This window comes from Sciurus vulgaris (genome assembly GCF_902686455.1).
Source record: "Sciurus vulgaris genome assembly, chromosome: 7".
NCBI lineage: Eukaryota > Metazoa > Chordata > Mammalia > Rodentia > Sciuridae > Sciurus > Sciurus vulgaris.
In genome coordinates this window covers 137,421,185-137,438,982 of record NC_136467.1, presented here as the reverse complement: position 1 = coordinate 137,438,982, position 17,798 = coordinate 137,421,185, and the positions used below count along the sequence as shown (strand labels likewise).

General features: G+C 42.3%; 1 protein-coding gene across 3 annotated transcripts in view; it reads left to right on the top strand.

Moving 5' to 3' along the window:
* Positions 1–17,798, top strand: part of LYRM4 (LYR motif containing 4) — a 153,906-nt gene that overhangs the window by 126,656 nt on the left and 9,452 nt on the right. The window lies entirely within an intron of this gene.

Here is a 17,798-nt window from a genome sequence, read left to right as displayed (position 1 = left end):
AGCCTCTTTGGGTCCGTTTCTTCTTCCTGGAAACAAACCACTGAGCTCAGGCTCTACCTCCTTCAGAGGTAGAGCCCGTGCCTAGTATATGTGGGGCATTGGGTTCCATCTCCAAAGCCAAAAAGTAGAGAAGAGAGAAAGGTAGGAAGATAGAGCTCTACACCAGTGATTATTAGCTTTTTTTAACATCTTTTTTTTTTTTCCCCATAGTTCTGAGGGCACTAAAAGTTTGGGAAAGCCTCCCTTGAATTCTCTTTTCTCTTGAGAATTCTGAGTTAGATGATCTTTAAAATCCCCCTCTATTCCCCATCTCCCATGAGCATTAAGACCTTGGACAAAATCTTTTGTCTTTTGAGGTTTTCATTTCTTACTCTGTAAAAAGATGGCCTACTAAATTACCAGTGAAACTTTTTCCAGCCAAGTGGTAGTATTTATTTTAACATAATAAGTTTCCTTTCTCTACACCAAAACTGTTTTGCTACTGTGGATATGTGAGAATGTCAAAGAAATCCTATGCTTACAAGTTCCTACCCAGACACTTTGAGATCTTTTCCTTTTTGTGGAACAACAGAAGTCTAGAGCAACTTTTGTGGCTAGAAGAGGCTTGGAACTCCTCCCACTCTCCATTTTACAAGTGAGAAAACAGGCCCAGAGACAAGTTACTTGCCCAAGGTCAGAGGGCGAGTTAGAAGCCAATCAGTCTAAAGTCCCATTTCCCAGGGCAATAAACTTCACTGCACATCATCCTTTTAATAGAAGAAGAAAGGAGGTGTCAGTCTCCATCACTCCTAAGAGGGGCAGTGCCCGCAACAGTGCCTTCTGCATTTTACCTCCTCAAATATGACAAAGGCTCCATTCGTTTTTCTAAAAGTTTAGATTTTCAGACATGAACACTCTAGATTTAAAAAACTGAAAGTCCAACGTAATTATAAGCAAAGGTAGTTAAGATCACACACACAGGTTCTTGGTGTTACTTCTTTGGAGAACAATGCTTGAATACACCCAGAACTGGTACTTTAAAAAACACACTGCCAGACTTTTTTATCGATGAGGTTAATTATGAAGGTGGAGGGAGGTGGCATGAGGAAGACTATTTTTCAGTGTAAGAAAAAGGGTCTACACTTTGGTTTCAATCTGTTATCTTTTATTTGTAATTATGATAAAATACACATAACAAAGTCTACCATCTTAACCATCTGTAAGTGTTTGTTACACTGTTAGAATGCTTGAGTGGATAAGGAAGTGACCTATAAAGGAACTCCTGGTCCTCACAGCACAAAGTGGCTTCTGCAAGCCCAAATCCATGCTCCAGGTACTGGGTCCTCGACCACACATATAAATACCTGCGAAACACAATGAGACATTTTTGATTTGCAAAATCCTTAGACCACGTCCTAGTTTGTCTAAACCTGTATGTTGGTCTCCTCCAGTGCTAATGCCTGTGTACAGATAAATTCCTCTTCCTCAAAATATGTTTTATAAGTCTTGCCATATTTTGATTAAACTTTATTAAATATCTTATTAAATATTTAGCATTTAATATCTTATTAAATATCTTATGTAATATTAGATATAATTATAATAGAAGTGTAATCCAAGGCTAAAGTTTTAAAACATTTGATACTAATCTTCAGTTTACTAGTTCAGTTTGTGTTTTTTGTAAATGAAGGATAACCCACATTATGAGTAGCTCTTGATATTTTGTTTCCTAACTTGGAAGTATATTCCATTGTAGGTCAGTCAACACTTTCGATGTGATATGTTCACCATGTTTCTGGAACCGCCGGTGATGAAGTGGTTTGAACTCTGACTCTGTTAAATGAGGTGAAAGTGCAGTGCAGTGTGCTGCCCGAAGAGGTCAGGGGCATTGGGCTAGCAGTTCTTCCTGAGCCAGGTCACCAGCTGTTGTTGTTTCGAAAGGCTGTTTACACTCTCTAGGCCTTGCCTTCTTGTCCCTACAACAGAGTGGTACTTTTTTTTTTTTTTTTTTTTAAGTTTGTAATAGACACATAATTGTACATGTTTATGAAGTATAATGTGATACTTTGATACATGTCCACATTTTGTAATGATCAAATCAGGGTAATTAACATTTCTTTGTGTTGAGAACCTTCAAACTCCTTTCCTCTAGTTATTTTGAGATTTCATGATAAATTATAAATTATAATTACCCTGCTATGATAGAGAACACTAAAATGTATTCCTCCTAACTATTTTGGTGGCCATTATCCATCCTCTCTCTATGTTCCATCTCCCAACAATTTCCAGCCTCTGATGACCACTGACTCTCCCCTTCTGTGAGATCAAATTTTTTAATGGGAATATGTGGTGTTTGTCTTTCTGTGCCTAGTTTATTTCACTCAACATGGTGTCCTCCATTTCCATCCGTGTCCCACAAATGACAGGATCTCATTCTTTCATGGCTGAATAATATGCAAATGCCCAAAATGTATATGAAAAAAATGCTCAGCATTACTAATCATTGGAGAAATGCAAATCAGAACCACAAAGAGATATTATCTTCCCCCAGTCAGAATGGCTTTTATCAGAAAAACAGAAAATAACAAAAGCTAACAAGGTTGCAGAGAAAGAGGAGCACTTGTATATACTGTTGATAAGGACAATTGTGACAGAAGATAATGTGGAAGCTCCTCAGAAAACTGGCAGTAGGCCTGCCATATATCCAGTGTTCCAGTACTGGGTACATATCCAAAAAACAATGAATCCGTATTTATTAGGGATCACTGCATTTCCATGTTTATTACAGTGCTATTCCCAATAACCAAGATAATGTGCCTGTCGACAGCTGGATGGATAAAGATATAGTATACATACACCAAGAGATTTAATACCTACTTAGAATATTAACAAGAACAGAATTCAATTATAGATATGAAGTGCCTCCCGTGAATGCCTGGAACATAGTAGGTATTGAATGAACATTAGTGTTTTTCTTCTGAGGTTAAACTCTCCCTTACTTTATATGGAGCAAACACTTTGAAGTCTTTCTCTGATTGCTTGAAAGACCGTTTAAAGACTTTAAAGTTCTAACATGATTGTAGGGAGCAAAATCTCTGTGTTAAAGGTCTAAATTCATTTCTAGCCTTTAAAACTATTCTTTAGTATCTCTAGTACTTGCTTCTATTTGCAATTCCAAATAACTCTTCCTTCCTGTGAGCTCTCCTGTGCTCTCCTTCCCTCAGTCAGAGAGCATATCAGCATGCCTGGCACCAGGTTTGTTTTCTATTGGAGGAACAAACCCCATTCAAACCATAGCAGATGACAACTAATCAGTGTAGTGATTCATTGGCGGTAACAAAAATCCTCTAAAATTGATTGTGGTCATTCATACACAACTGTGAATATGACAAAAACCATTGAGTTGTATCCTCGAAACAGAAGAGAGACCAGGAAGAGAAGACTTTCTGGGCAAAATCCTGTACAACAAGAAGGGAATAAAATCTACCCAGTCTTCCCACAGGCACTGTTTTTGGGTCGTGTGGCCTGCCATTTAAGAGATGCTAAGGGACTCACCTATAAGTGCCACGTTCCTGGCCAATACATGGGACAGTTGAAATGGCAGTAATCTATTAAAATAGAAGCCATTGAATGTTGTTGTAACAAGACATTATATAAACCCTCTATCATTTATATGAAGTTTCTCTTATCCCAATCTATATGTGAGTAAACTGAGGATTCCTGGTTAGGTAAGTGATACACCATAGGTTTCAGAGCCAATGATTGACAAAGAAAGAATTGAAATCAGTTTTGTCTTTAGACAAAACTCAGGCTCTTAACTACTAGATTATCCTACCTTTCACCTTTCTCCACCCTAACCCAGCACAACTCTGGAAGGCAGCAGAAAACAGGGTAAGTTATGTTTCAGAAGAATATTGACTTAAGAATGTGGAATAGAATTTCCATATGATCCAGCAATTCCATGTCTGGATATATGCTGCAGAAAATTGAAAACAGGAACACAAACATATTTGCGCATCAACAATTATAGCAGCATTATTCACAGTAGCCAAAAAATGCCCATCAACAGATGCATGGTTTAACAAAATGTAGTTTATGCTCAATGGAATATTAATTAGCCTTAAAAGGAAGGAAATTCTGTCCTGTCTGTAACAGAGGAACCTAGAAGACACTATGCCAAGATAGTAAGCCAGTCACAAAAGGATGAAGACTGTGTGATTCCACTTACGATGGACATATAGAGTAGTCCAGCTCATGCAGAAAGAACGGCAGCTGCCAGGGACTGGGGCAGGGGAGAGCGGGCGGTAGTGCCTAAGGGGACAGTTTCAGGTGGGGAAGCTGATAACACTCGTGATGGCTGCACACCAATGTGAAGGTACTTAGTGACACTGAATGTACACTTAAAGGTGGTCACAAAAGGCCATTTTAGGTTGTGTTTTACTTTACACACACAGAAATAGTATTTCTTTCAAATTCTAGAGTTAGAAAACTTTTTTGAATGGATTCAGCTGGAAAATGTAAAAGAAAATTCTTGTCTTTGAAGGAGACAAGGCCAAAGGCACGCAGAGTGAACCCCACCCAGGGAGCTAACTCTGTTACCATAAAAACCATACCTGGACTGAACCCGCGCTGTTCACGCCCTAGGGAGTGCAGTCAGTGGGGGAAGGAGGAGCCGGAGCAGCGACGAGTTTCTTAAATGGACATTTGCTTGTGGTTTCCCCTGTGTGTTGGTTTGCAATGGCTGAAACTTTGTAAAGTATATATGGAAAATTTTGAACATATACTGAAGTAGATAGACTAGTATGAACTCTGGGTGTCCATTGCCCACATTAACATTTATGTGCTCATGGCCACAATTTTTAAATTTATCATATATGTATGCATATATATGTTTGTGTATATATATTCACATTAATACATACACAAACACATACCCGTACCCTCCCATATTATTTTGAGGAAATTTCTACCATTTTAAATAAAATTGTTTTACTACATATCTGGAAAGATGACAGTTCTTTTTTAACCCTAACTGTAAAACCATTATCATAACTAACCAAGTACTTCCCTCATATCATCAAATCATTGACTACAAAGTTTACATTTTGAATTGTCTCATAGAAATAATCTTTTCAACTCTGTATGTTTGAACTCTCTTAAATACCTTTAAAAGAAATCCATAGGTTCTATTCATATTTTTTTTCCTTGCACTTCTTTTTCTTTGTAATTTGTTGGTTGAAAAAGTCAGTTCTTCCAGCTTTTGCTGATTTTTATCTTTCTTTTGTCACTTCTGCTACATGAAACTTGAGAGCTGGGTCTTAACAAACCTGTTTCTTAACCTTGGCCAGACATTACACTCACCTGGGGAGCTTTTAAAATTCTGATGAGTTGAAAAACAGCATGTTGCTTCTTAAGTGAGTGAAACATAGAATCAGTGTATGACCCTGCAGTCCCACTCCAGAAGAACTGAAAACAGGTGTTCACACCAAGAAAAACCTGTATGTAAATGTTCATAGCAGCACTGTTTACAGTGACCCAAAGACAGAAACAACCCAGGTGCCCTTCAGCTGAGGAAAGGATAAACAAAATGTGGCGTATCCGTACCACAGAGTAGTCAATCCTAAGAGTAATGAAGTACAGATGCAGGCTACAATCTGGATGAATCTGGAAACGTTCTACCAAGCAAAAGAGGTCTGAGACAAAGGCCACATATTGGATGATTTCCTATGAAGGAAATGCCCAGGATAGGAAAATCCATAGAGACAGAAAGTAGATTTGTGTTTATTATGTGTAGTTTACCATAATTGTTTAAAATTTATTTCCCAGGTCAGATAAATTATAATCTCTTAAGTGTGACCCAAGCACCAAAATATTCTACAAGGGTTGCCAACGTTTGGAATCCCTGGTGGAGCCTGAATTAGTCAGGATCGCTTCCAAGACTCCTTCACAGGAGCTCTGAATATGCTTTTAAGCCTGTGCCAGTCTGTTCACTTATTCTAGAGGACAGCCACATCTTTTCAGCTCCTGTTGCATAGCAGACACTCTCAGAAATCTGCTCAGTCATGCAAATGTTCTCTCTTTGAAGATGAAATTTTGCAAACCCTGAGAAGAAAATGATGGATCCTCTTGCACTTCCCTAATTGTTTTTTAATAGAAGAGGAAAGGGTCCTCCTGTTTCTGAACTACCAGCTATATTTAACAATGCAGTGCCTAGTATCACCCATAAAATGACAGCACCAGACAAGAGGCCCTCGGGCTTCCCAGCACATACCCATGTGCACACATCCTGCCAAATACAGGCACCAGTTCTGTCCTGGCCACTTCACATAAAAACCAAGAAACAAGAGGCAAAGGAATCACCACTGACTCCCCAAGGGGAGAGTTGAACTTTGTCTAGTCATCTTTCTACTCGAGAATGGTTGGTGCTGCCAACAATCCTGCAGAATCTCAACAGAGCAGGCTCCCCTGCCCTGGGAAAGGAATGCCATTTCCTTAGCAAGACTCTTCCCTTGAGCATGGGTCAGGCTGCAGTTGCTGCCAGCTTTGCAGCTTTGGCAGAGTTGCAAATAGGTTAAAAATGGAAGGAAGTTCTTCCACCATCTTTCTTTTTATGGCCAAATCCAGATAAACTGGGCAAGTGGCTTGCTGCTCCCCATGGAGCTTCACAAGAGGTACTCCCCTTATGTGATGCAGAAGATGGATGGCTTGTAATTTTATTTCCTCAGTGTTACTCCATAAATATCCCAGTCTCCCAATTCTGAAAGCATCTGGGACTGGGATGAGCCTCTTCAAGTTAAACTTGGAAATCAGATTGCCTTCTTTCACTCGCAGCCTGCATAGCCCAGCCTAAGGAACCAGAGGGCTCTTCTCTTTGAGTAACATGAGCTTTCCACTTAGGATGCTTGTTATCTGAAAAGAATAGAAGACACTCTTCTGAAAGAGTGTCTGAAAGTGTGTTGTAGTGAAAACAAGTCATAGATTTAGAAGTCAGAAGCCCTGGAAAAGAATAATCTCAGCTCCATAATTCATTTACCAGTTGTGCACATGTACACAGTTACTAAATTTTGCTGATTCTGTTTCTTATTTATAAGGTATATATGAATATAATATATTGCACAGGGTAGGAATAAAAGTTGTGAAAAACAAAGCATCTGGGATTGGGGAGATAGCTCAGTCGGTAGAGTGCTTGCCTCATAAGCACACAGGCCCTGGGTTCGATCCCCAGGACCCCCCCCAAAAAAAAAAAAAACAAAGCATCTAAGCCTAGTACATGTCCCCAATATATATTACATCCCTAAATATGGTTGCTGTGTAGGTCAAACAGGTGGTCCTTAAACTTAATCCCTGGCTCTTGGGGAGGTTAGGGATAGGGTGACTTTTTTCCTTCTACGTTTTCAGGGTATGTTCTGGAAGCCACAAGGAATTGGGTACAATCATGGGAACTCTCTGTGGCTTGAACTAATAAATCTTGATCTATCAATTGAGGATCCATGATGGTTTGAATATAAAGGTATCAGGTATAAGCTATAAAGCTAAGGAGTACACTGATTACCTCTCAATTATATTTGCCTCCTGCTCATTCTTTTCACAAAATATACTTTTCATGCCTTAAGTATTATTCTACAATGTCATTTTTAACAATTTCATAGTAAGGGTGTGTTTAATGGTTACATAGTAAGAGAGAGCAATGGGCAACTCTGTGGTAGTTTATTTGAAAATCTAATAAAAAAAATTAACCTAGGAAGTGCTAAGTTTGAAAATAGGTCAGTTATCACAGAAGAGAATGAACTATCTCCTGTTACCTAGTTTTTTTGGATTCCCACCCCCCCCCCTTTTTTTTTTCAGGGCCAAGGACCAAACTTAGGGCCTCGCACATGCTAGCCAAGTGCTTTGCCAGTGAGCTAAATCCTCAACCCCGAACTATCTTCTACTTTAAGCTTTTAAATACTTTCACTTGGCCAAGTCTTGATTAATTCCAGAAATGGTTACTGGTTGTAAATATATATATTTTTTAATAAAATAAATAAATAAATATATATGTGTGTGTGTGTGTGTGTGTGTGTGTATTTTAGTTTATAGGTGAATACAATTCCTTTATTTTTTTATTCATTTTTATGTGGTGCTGAGGATCAAACCCAGTGCCCACACATGCTAGGCAAGCGCTTTGCCACTGAGCCACAACACCAGCTCCTGGTTGTAAATATTTTATAGACCAGTCTTTTAAAAATATATTCTTAAGATGCGTGTATGAATTTAGTTTATTCACACATATTCAAATCCTCTCTCGTTCTCTTGTTTCCTGTGCTAGCTTTGTCAGTTTTTGAAAGAGTAACTTCAGAGTTCCTCAATAGAGTTCCACCTTTATCAATTTCTCCTTTTATTTCCAGTAGTTTAGGCTTTATGTACAGTTGTGTAGCTTAATGACAAAGACACATTCTGTGAACTGCGTCATTAAGTGATCTTTCTCATGGTGTGAACATAAGAGTCACTTTTGTCTGAGGTGTTTTGTGTTATTTTGTTACCTGGCTAAGTTAGTTCATTCATGTTTCGTTTAATGGCTGATGGAGTTGATTTTACTCCTCCATCTTGTTCTATTTATTTTAGTTTGTTTTCTCTTTCCCTTTCTTATTTTCATTGACTTTGACAAGTAACTATTCCCCCACACACATATCCCACTCCCTCTCTTATACTAGTTTTGAAATTCTGTTCTACCTTTCATACCTTAATGATTGTCTTCTGTAGTCTGATGCTTATAATTGAAAGCATGCATTTTTTACTTTTATTTGTAAAAGGTTACCTATTTTTCCCATCAATACCTCCTGTTTTATATATTTCATAAGTAGTTTATCATTTCGTATTTGTTTCTTGCTGAGTTCAAGTGCTCTTATTGTCCCGTCTGCCTCTCAGGAGTTTTGGTTTATAAACATCTGGTTGGTTGTTTCTTCCCCTTGGCTCCTAGATTCCCTTAGGTATGTTGATATTTTCTTTTGTTATTGCCCTCTGCTCAGGTCTGGCTGTTAGCTGCAGTTCTGTAGTTGACCAAGGACCAGTGGGAGCGCAGTGGCAGCAGTGCTAGTCTCCCTATTCCCAGGTCCCCGTGAACAATCCCAGCCTTGGAAGCAGGCAGTGGTGGCCTTGTTCTCCAGTCCCTTCTTGGTTGGTAGATCTCACTTAGGAGAGGCCAGTGTTGGTTAGAATCCCCATACTGGTCTCCAGGCCTTGCATGGGCCTCAAGGAAGATGGACGGCTCCGTGAACTCTCCCTGCAGCACCCGCTTCCAAGCCCAAACCTTGCCCACACCAGCTGCTACACCTGCGTCAGAGAAGTAGAGATGAGATTTGGGAATGTGAAGGGAGGCACCTTCCCAGAATCCCTCACTTCAGTAATTCTTAATAGATTTTTAAATTTAATTAGGTTTTGTAGTCAGTGCTAGGAACCTAATCCACGTTTACATCATAATCTATAAGAAAAGCATATTCCAAATACTTAACCAAGTGAGAAATAAAGACCTTTCTGTCTGACAACTTCCCTCCCACCAGATCCCTAACCCACTTTCTCCGCGGTGCTCAATCTCTCCGACCTGGCCTGTGGGGGCAGCTTTGTGATCTCACTTCTCTCTTCAGTGTGGCTGGTAGAGGAAGGGTGGTCCCAGAGCTAGTTTTACATTCCCTACAGTAAGATGTGTTACATTTTTAAAAATCATTGTTTTCGGCAAAACCTTAAGGTAAGGGATGGCAAACTGAATAAATGGCTCCTAAAAATGTCCCCGTCATGATCCCTGGACCCTGTGAATGTTACCTTTTAAGAAAAGAAGAGCTTTGCAGATTGAAGTCAAGTGAAGGATCCTGAGGTGGATGGTTAAGCCTGGGTTATCCAGATGGGCCCTCCCTGTAATCACAGGCGTGCTTCTGAGGAAGCAGAGAGGGATTTGACTACGGAGGAGAAGGCGATGTGACAACAGAAGCAGAGCATGGAGTATGTGCTTTGAACATGGAGGAAGGGGCCACAAACCAGGGCATACAGACCTTCACTAGGACCTGGAAAAGGCAAGGAAACAGATTCTCCCTAGAACCTCCAGAAGGAGCCAGTCCTGCCAGTCAGTACCTTGACTTCTGTCCAGTGAAACAGATCTTTGACTACTGGCCTCCATAACTACAAGAGAACAAATTTCCATTATTTTAAGCCACCCATGTTGAGGAAATTTGTTAGAGCAATAACAGGAAATAATACACAAGAATAATCCTTTGAAGAACTGAGGGTTGTCTTAGGGAAGCCTGTGAGTCAGATGCCATTATCACCTGTGCCCCCAGACCCCAACAAGGCATGTGGTAGACAGCCCTAAGACCACACCACATGTGTACGCAGTGACCCTTGATGTCCTGGCAGCATGCTCAGGAGTGGGCAGGGTTGTGGCTGTTTGCCACGCTGGTCTCAGAGATGGTGCTCGCATGGAAGAAGGCATCTTTGTAAGTGATGGAGACGCGTCCTTTGTTGGGATTGAGGGGGCATTTTGAGCAAGCTCATATGTGAGCAGAGGTTCTGGGGAAGCAAAATCAAACCTTCCTTGAAGGGTATGGGCCCAGTGTGCTCTGCACAAGAGTCCCCAGGCCTCTTCTCTGGAGCATCTACTCCCACCATGATGCTGGCAGCTTCACCTTATCACGGAGGTGAGATGGATCCTCCCTCAAAGCATGCAAGGAAGGGAGGGCAGAGGGAAACCCGAAGAGGGCAGAAAGAGCGCCCAGAAGACAAGTTCCCAGGCGGTTGCAGAGAAGGAAGAGGGAAAGACCGCGCAAGCTCCACGTCCACTTACCTGTGACTGTCGGTTTGTTCAAAGTGGCCCCTGAAATCGTCAGATAACAATTTCTCTCCCTGACAAGAAAAAGTTAAAGGTGACTCCTTTTTATCTGCTGTTCAACAGCCAGGTGACCTTGTCATTTTGACTTTCCTCTCATAGGAAGTGTGCTCAGCCACAGTCAAACCTGACAGCTTCATTTAGCATTAGTGATTGCTGAGCTGCAGAAGCGACTTGCATCTACGAGGCCATGGGGTGTTCTTATTTTGCAACTCTCTAACACCCCCACTTTCAGTTATGGGCAGGGGGACCCACAATGATTAAAGTCCTACTTCCAGGATATAAATGTAAGCACTGCAGTTCTGTATGCATTGACAGGTTCTACAAAATATTTCTTCGTAGGCAGCAAGAAACCTACATTTGGATTTCTACTTAATTTTTGTTATTCCAAGAGGAGCAATTTTATTTTATAGAGGATCAACAACTTTTAAGACACTATTTTCCATTGCATCCCCAGATTCTTCCTCACCAGGGGTTGATAGTGTTCCACCAAAAAATTTAAAAGGCTGGTATAAATGTCAGTTTCCTAGTTTTAATGTTGTACTGTATTTCTGAAGAATGCAACCATTGTAGGAAATAGGGTGAAGGGTACAGGGGCCCTCTCCCTACTACTTTTTGCAGCCTCATATGAATGTATATCTGTTTCAAAAGCAAAGGTTAAAAAATAATGTATATTTTGTTATACACTTTAAAACCTAAAAGTAAATAAAATTTTTAAAAGTTTAACAAGATGGAATATATCAGCACTATTCATTAGAAATGTAAAACAGGCTATAAAAGCAAGCCAGTTGTATGATCTTAAGTGGTCTAGTAGCCATATTTTTAAAAGAAGCAAGAAAATTTAATTCTCATCAACATGTAATCAGTACAAAAAATATTAGATATTTTATACTCTTCTCACTAAGTCTTTGAAATCCCCTGTTTATTTTATACTAACAGAGTATTTCAGTTTGAATTAATCACACTTCAAGCTCAATCACCATGTGTCCCATAGAGTAGTACAAGTATAGGCCTGGGCACTATAATTGCAAAATGTTTTAAGGTCCTTTTTAACATCTTTATTGAGATTTGTTCACTTGAAGTGTATTACTCAGTTCTTTTTAGTACATTCAGAGTTGTGCAACCTTGCCAGAATCAGTCTTTTCTTTTCTTTTTTTTTTTTTTAACCAGGGATTGTACCCAAGGGCGCTTAATCACTGATCCACATCCCCAGCCCTTTTTATTTTTTATTTTGAGACAGGGTCTCACTAGGGTCTCACTAAGTTGCTGAGACTGGCTTCAAACCTGTGATCCTCTTTGCTCAGCCTCCAGAGCCCATGGGAGTACAGGCGTACACCACCATACCCAGCTCACCTTTAAAATATTCCCAGCAACTCAAAAAGAAATTCTGTACCCATCCACAGTCAATCCATGTGGTCTCCCACTCGCCCAACCACTAATCTACATTATGGATTTGCCCTTTTTTTGAGAGATGAAACCACTGGAAATAGAGGAAGGGTACGTGGATACAGTTCATCTAAACAGTGCCGGGCTTCTTTCACTTAGCATGTCATCAAGGTTCATCCTGTGGCATGTATACAGACTTCATTTCTTCGTATGACTAAATAGTATTCCATTGCGTGGCTGTATCACCTCTACCATACCCCTGAGAAGCCCACGTAGAAATGTGGGGAAATGTGATGTTCAGATCCTGGGTCAGTAACACCAAATAGCCCGTGGTGGTCAGCCGAAATGGTTTTAGTTGATGAAAAATGAAGTTGACTTGAGGTGATTGGGTCGTGGTTTGTTTTTTTTTTTTTTTTTCAACTTAGCACAACTTTTTTTAAAACTATGCCACATTCCAAATTAACCAAATTTGGTATAAAGACTAAAGAATTTAAATGAAGTCAGAGATTTGCTTCAAGTCAAAGAAATAAACTATTAGCCCTGTGAATTGGAGAAATAAATTTACCTCTTAATAAATTTACCATCTACTTCAGAGAAAAACCATTATTTGCAAATTGGCTCTTCCACTGTGGCCTCTACCCAGCCGGGTGGAGGGAGATGGCTGGGGAGCAGGGCCACGGAGGCTGCCGGGGCTGCCTCCTCCCTGAGGAAGCCAAGGGCCCGCCACCACAGGCCCCAGACCACTTGCTCTGGCTCTCCAGTACTCAGCAAGGCTGGCCTAGGCACCGTGTCTGCAGTCTGTCCTGCCCTGGGCGAGTGAAAGCAGGACCCAGCCAGGAGAGTCACGTGTCCCTCACTGCTCAGAACCCTGGCAGAGGGTCCACCTTGGCTTGTGGTTCTGAGGCCTGGTTCTTTCCTTCATCAGTTGCCATACTCCTTGAATGCCAGTTCCTGAGCAGGTTGTGTGGGGACTTGTTATTTCACCACCACAGGCAGCACCTACCCTGTGGCAGGTCCCTGCAATCTGTGCTTCGGCCACACTGTGGAGCACAGTGGAGGGAGCACCAGCAGGCTAGGAGTAGAAACGTGCTGACGCTCTGTGTGGGGGTCTGTTCTTCTCCCCGGGTGCTTCATTGAAAGGTGGGATCAGTGAGGGCTTCTGGGACAGAGCTAAGGCTAAGGCTGCGGAGCCCTCTGGATTCCCCAAGTCCTAGGCCATCCCCAGGGACCCAGGGGGTGAGCTCCTCAGAGAGAAGGCTTCCCTCAGCCCAGAGCTGAGGACTGCCCAAGAGTGCCACAGCTGACCCCCGACCCAGGAAGGAGAAGGCCTCCTTTCTGTCTCAGACCTCTCTACTTGGCATTTTGGGCTCCCTCTCCTCCTCCTCCCTCATCCAGAATAACTTCCCAGAGCATAATACAGGCATTCCGTTGACTGTTCTGCATTTTTCAACTTTATTTCCCCTAAAAAGAAATAATTAGTGTAGTGATCAGCAGCCTGCCACTGCAAACCATGGGTACCTTTTCAGAAATAACCCAAACTCCATCTCCAAAGCCCCTGCCCAATGGGTGATGTGCAAAATAGTGAGCCACCCACAGGACAGAAGCATGACCCACTCAGAAGCTGGCCACATCGGAATAGGGTCCCCACTGAGCTAGATGAGAACTCTGAGGACAGGCATCTGGGAGGAGGGCAGAGGGCGGTAAGGGAAGGGATTCTGGGGAGTAGCTGTTTAGTATGGAAGTAATTCAATATTTTAACATATCTGTTATTGATAGCCTTGTTCTGTCCCCTGACCAAGGGTCTTCTTCCCCAAAACATGTCTGATAGTCCCTAAGAGTGCTTACACATACACCTGCCCCTGAACTTTGGGGGTCCTGTGGAAGCATTCAGGGGAGGCTTTGCAGAAGATGAGTCACATTAGCCAAGGACCATCCATTGCGTGCCCATTGCATGCTGCCCTTGGTGGCATCCAGTGTCCCACCTCTGCACTTTGCACAACCATCTCTACGGGCTTCCTGGAGCAGAGGTGTTGTCTTGTAGCTGTGCTGGAAGGGAATGTATGTGCAGGACTGGGGTCCAGACGAGCATGCTTCGTAGTGCTCCCTGGAAACCCTGGCAGGGTTCGAGATGGTGTTTTTCTCTCAGTACCATTTTAGTGCAGTCTTCTCCTGACTGCTGGAGGGAAGGTCAGAAGGGAGCCCATTTAATGAGATGTGTTGGTACATGTGTGACCCCAGTATTGTTTAAGGAGTAATATCTTTCTCACAAGTCTCCTAAGCACTGGAGAAGTGAGAGAGTGTTGCTGAGCACCTGTTTTAACGTCCCCAAGGACTTTGCAGCAGCTCCTTGTGGGACTGTGAGCTAAAGAATACAGTGTGGCTGTTGGAAAGAAGGGAAGTGGACCTGTGTTTCTGACGGGGAAGGCGGCTCAGGGTGCTGGGCATGAGAAAGGGCAAGTTGTGGAAGACCGTGTGGACTGCTGTTTCTTGTTTGTTTGCTGGCTCTCACCATGTCTTACATGTGCTGCCTGACGTCAGCCAGTGAGGGCAGAGGGCAGGGCAGCTGCCACCAGCCATGGCATCTAGTCAGGAGCAGTTGTATGTGGGACTGTCCAAGAGAAACTTCTGGAAATTACTAGGTCTACAAGAGGAATGAGCACAGTCAAAGAAGGGGATACTCATTAACTTTCATGGGGACTTTGTTTCATTCTTGACAACTTAACTACAGAAAGCACCAAACTCACCCTGGGCAGTGTTTAAAAGAGACCAAGTAAATCAGCACTTTTCACAAACCTAAATTTAAAAATATGTAAGTGCAACTTCTGGATCCTACTCTGGAAGATTTTTTTCACCATCGAATGTCACTTCTTTAGGGCAGTAAACTAGGCTTCTGCTGTTTTGGAGCTCCAGAAATTGTGAGTCTATTACAGTGATGGTACCTTGAGTAATCCTGTCCTCCAATCTGGAAGGCCACAGAGTCAAGAGATTGTAGAGTCACACAAAGCATTGTGGGTGATGAGGCTGTGTACTCCCTGTAACCAAGCAGATGCTGTCAGTCATCTCCTCATGGGGTGACAAAGCAAAACCAGCTGAAACACAGACCATCCTCAAGTCTCCAGAAATGAACTGTCCAGGGTGGTAGAGAAACTAACCTAGTGTTTGTCTTTTTCTCAAAGTGTTTTTCTGAGCTTGCTCTAGGTTATATTTGTTTAAAGCAGCTGTTAAAATCACAGCTAGTTGGCCTTGAAAAAGGTGTCCCTTGAAGGAATAAAATAGCAAGAGGCAGCCTAGTTGTTCCAGATGGTCAACCGTATTCCCCAGAGGAGAGGACAAACATGCTACCAGGAACTTGCTCACCTGGGCACACATCCCAGCCCAAGCATTTGCATCACTCTGACACTAATTATAGTGGGGTCAGAACTCTGGCCTTGCTGCTGTGCTGTTGGTGGCCTGAGGCACTGAGTTTTGAGGCTGACGTACTGCTGAGTGCAGGAGTGTGACCTCTGATGGGATGTCTGGCGCTTTGCCTGGTCTCTGTTGTCATCGTGCTGGGGAAGCACTAGGCTTTACTCTGACATGATGCTCAGGTCCTGAGTTCTGCTCAGTGCCTCCGGGGGCCAGGTGACTGGCCACATGGGGCACCTGCAGTTTGGATGCTTTCATCTCACAGAGTCTAAGTTACATGTGCTGCCATGTGGCTCCAAGGGACTCCATGTTGACACTGTCTGTGTCCATTGTCCCCATGTGACCAGCTCTGCCCTGCCTCAGCAGAGATGGGGAAGTATGCTGGGAGACCAAGTGCCTGCCCCTATTTTTTCAGTCTCCCATCCTGAGCAGGGGTCTAGATCAGCAGATAAAAACATCCACAGGAACCCTCTTCTCTGAAGAGCACATGTATGCATGTATGGAAGACAGGGAGGTATTATTCCCTGCCCCTGTGCTAACAGTGAGCGAGGCGATAGCATCTTGTAGCAGCTCCATAAGGTGTGAAGGCTGTACCCTTCTCCAGCTCCTTTAGTTTTCCATGGCCCCTCCTAAGCATTTGGCCCAAATCCCCTTAGATCAGCATGTCTTATCATTTCTTCATTCAGCAATGTCAATCAGGACAAGAGAGTAACGATTTCCCCTGGGCCTCCTGCTCAGGAGATTACTCCATGACCTCCCTAATGAGAAACTTCACAGTGGGGCCTTGGCTAGGCCTGTCCTGAAAAGCTGACCCTGTGATTGTGGCGCATGGACTTTGTTGGGCACCTCTGCCTTTCCTTATGTGTCCATTGAAAGTGGGCTCATTGCTGAGGAGGGAACAGTAGATTTGTTGGGCTGGGAACCCCCACCAACTACCCTTGACTTCAGGCACCTTGGAGACCACCATTCTCTGAGATTTGTTAAAACCAGTTTAATTTTATTTACTGTAATGGCCTAGAATGCAAAAGAGACCATCAAATGCATGAGAGGCTTATTTTTTTTAACTGAACTTCAGTCTTGCAGAAAAGCAACATGACCCAGAAAGCTGACAACAGTGGGTAAGAGGGCAACTGAATAATTCCTCAGCCAAACCAAAACACTTGAGTCAAAGAGTTCTCTGTTAACAATCATGGTGGAACAGTTGGTATGAACAGGGCATATAGTCATGCTAATGAGGGTATGTACTTTGCATCTGGATTTTCTCTTATCCCTAACAAATAAGGATGAAACATTAACTGTGTTATTGGGACATGGGAAAAGATATGAATTTCTTCATTACTCTGTCAGCAACACAGGCGTAAGAAGTGGATTCTCTCCACCTCTTGCCACATAAAGAATATTCAGTATCTTAGTCAGGTTCAGTGGTAAACACTGGTAATCCCAGCTACTCTAGAGACTAAGGCAGGAGGACAGCAAATTTGAGGCCAACCTGGGCAACTTGTACCTTCCCTCTCTAAGAGATAATAGTGTTAATAATGTGTTTCATCCTTGCTTGTAGGGACAAGAAAGAAAGCAGATGCAAGAGTGCATCCCCTCGTTAGCATGACCATATACCCTCCCTGTTTACACCAGCTGTCCCAGAGTGATTATTAATAGAGATCCCTTTCACTTTCAAGTGTTCTGGTTTGGCTGAGAAATTATGGTTTTTGTTTTCTTGTTTTTTTAAGAGGGAGCTGGGGATGTAGCTAGGGGCAGAACACTTGCCAAGTGTGTGTGAGGCCCTACATTTGATCCCTAGTGCCAAAAGAAAGGAATATCCAGAATCTCAAATTCAAGACTTACAGGTAGAATGCAGATGGAGTATGTTTGGGGAGAGGAAACACAAGAGACATACTGACACACCCACACAAACACACACTCCCTGGGTTCTTTGAAATGGACTTTAATTGGTGGTTGAATTTTCAAGGATCCGCTTTGATCAAGCATTTTTTTGTTGTTGTTGCATAAAATGACAGAATTAAAACTAATAACCTTATTATAGGTCAACATTTTGAAAAACAAGGCTATTAGATTCTAGGAGGGAAAATGATCATGTGACCTGAGCTATTTTTAAAGGAGCAACACGCGATCCATATTCATCTTTGTGTTTCAGAACACCTCCTTGTTGCTAGAC